Raw genomic sequence first — 2,430 nt, 5'->3', positions numbered from 1 at the left:
ATCATCATCATCATCATCATCATCATCATCATCATCATCATCATCATCATCATCATCATCATCATCATCATCCTGATTTATAGGGTCAGGCAGATTTCCAAATTCCCTTGTCCAAGTTTGTTAAATTACATGAAATTACATTTCATGTAATTTGACAAACATAGTTTTTGCAAAGGATCCTTATAGTATTCACATTGGTCTGTATACCTGAAAGAAAAAAAAATGCTATAATGAGTACAGAATGATTATGAAACAAAGCTGATGTTTTTTATCCATTTTAATTCTTAGATCATTTGCAACTATGTTCATACTGATTTGAAATGATTTTAGGGTTATACAGGGTAAGAAAAAATAGAATTTTAGGGCAGCTCATCTATAAATAAAACTTCTGAAGTCTAAATCGTTCTCTTTAAAATATTTAAAATGATATTTTATTTAGTGACATCTATCTTGATTTCTTTACACAGTACTGCATTCATATAAAATGAATATATAGCCTCCATACCACAAAATAAACAAAGCTCTTGGATGTATTTTTTTAAAAATCCACACATTTGAATGTCTTTTTTGCAAATCGACCTTGTGAATAAAATTAAATAGTTTGTGAAAATGTCTTCCAGCACATTTTTTTAACCTCCCTCTTCCCTGAATGCATGGAAACACATAGCAAGGTTGTTTACATTTCTTTTACAGTGTCTGAGAATTATGCAGTAGATTGGTGCACATGAGTGTTCTCTTTGGGTATAGTTGTCATTTGCGCTCAGTGGGTTGCACACGATTCTGTCATGATTTGCCCTTCATGTTGTCCAATTCTCTCTCCTTTCCTTGATGACCTGCATATTAAACTTCACTACTGCAAGACTCCAGATTTTGGTGGTGCCTTCCATTTGTCAGATTCATTATAGCCACTCAATTGCTCTTCTTTATCATGTCTTCTCTCACTGAACTGCACTTGGCATCCCCTGAACTAATAGATACCTTTCGGAACAGAGGTCTTCAAGGAGGGTGTTGTTTTTTTCTGAAAAGAAGCACATTCAGTATCATTTTAGAGAAGGGAATAAATTTGAATATAAAGCTTGTTTTCTTGGCCCCTGAAAACTGGAACTGCAATAGACTTAATAGTAGAAAAAGAATGAAAAAATGCCCTTTAAATGCAAAAATAAATGCATATGACCAGAGGTGAACAACCTTAAGTCTCGGGGCATCATGTATCTTCTCCAGAATTAGGTGCAGCCCAAAGGCCTTCTAAAATTTGCAAGTAAGTTGCAGTTTTAAATTTTAAAATACTATTTGCATGAGGAATAATCCTATTTAGAATACTTAGAATCACAGAATGTATTTATTAAACCTATATGGCTGCCCAACACAGGTACATGACTCAGAGCAGCTAGACTCACAAACTCACAGAGTTGGAAGAGTTTTAGATGACATCTAATCCCCACTCCTGGTCTATAAGAATCCTTAGTCTAGAGCATCTCATTTGGTGTCCATGCAGCTTCTGTAGAAAAAGTCTAGTGAAGAGCTGACAACACGTGGTAGATTATTTCACTGGCTGGCAACTTGTACCCTAAGACATTCTTCTACCTGAAGCTTCTTCCTTGTACTTTTAAACCACTAGTACTGTTCTTGCCTACTGAGGTAACAGAAAATAAATCCATTCTTTTTTTTCTGTGTAACAATACTTCATATATATGCAAAGAATGCTACTGTATTGCATTTTTTCTATTCTGTAAGCTATACTCATCTAGATGCCGTAACAGCTTTTCCCACAACTTCATTTCTTGGTAGCCTTCTCTGTCCTTTTTGAACAATAGTGTCCAGAACTCAGGACAATATTCCAAGTCAGGCTTGACCATGGCAGTGTCAAACGATGTGATAAGAACTCTGGGTTTCTATTAATGTACCCCAAGTTAGCATTTGCCTTTTAGTGGACACATTTCACTACACTCAGATTTCTATCACATGTACTACTGCAAAACCAGGTTGCCCCCATCTTATGTTTTGTGCCTCACATTTTTCTTACATAGATACAGAAATAGCTATTTCTCCCCAATACATTCCATCATTTCAGCCACTGTTTACATTTTTAAATATTTTCTTTAAAATATTAACTGAATCCCAGCTGAAAAGTTGATAAGCATCTTTTCTGCTTCTTCGTTGAAAACATGGCTAAAAATGTTGAATAGCACTATGGATCTCAATTCCAAGCTGAAAGAAGTTTAGCAAGCTTTCTGTTAGATCGCGCAGGCAGTAAGACACGAGTCGAGTGACAGTCAGCTCTTGGTTTATTGGCAAGGCATAAGGTAAATCCGGACTGGCTCTCTGGGCCAGGGGAGCCCTCTTTTATGGGATTCCCCTGGCTTGTAATCACACAATTCCATTGGCTGGCAAGACCCTGTTGCTAGTTAGCCAACCAGCAATGGGCATGAA

This window comes from Protobothrops mucrosquamatus, unplaced genomic scaffold (genome assembly GCF_001527695.2).
Source record: "Protobothrops mucrosquamatus isolate PMUCROS unplaced genomic scaffold, P.Mucros_1.0 scaffold_154, whole genome shotgun sequence".
NCBI lineage: Eukaryota > Metazoa > Chordata > Lepidosauria > Squamata > Viperidae > Protobothrops > Protobothrops mucrosquamatus.
Note: the sequence above shows the minus strand (reverse complement) of the source record.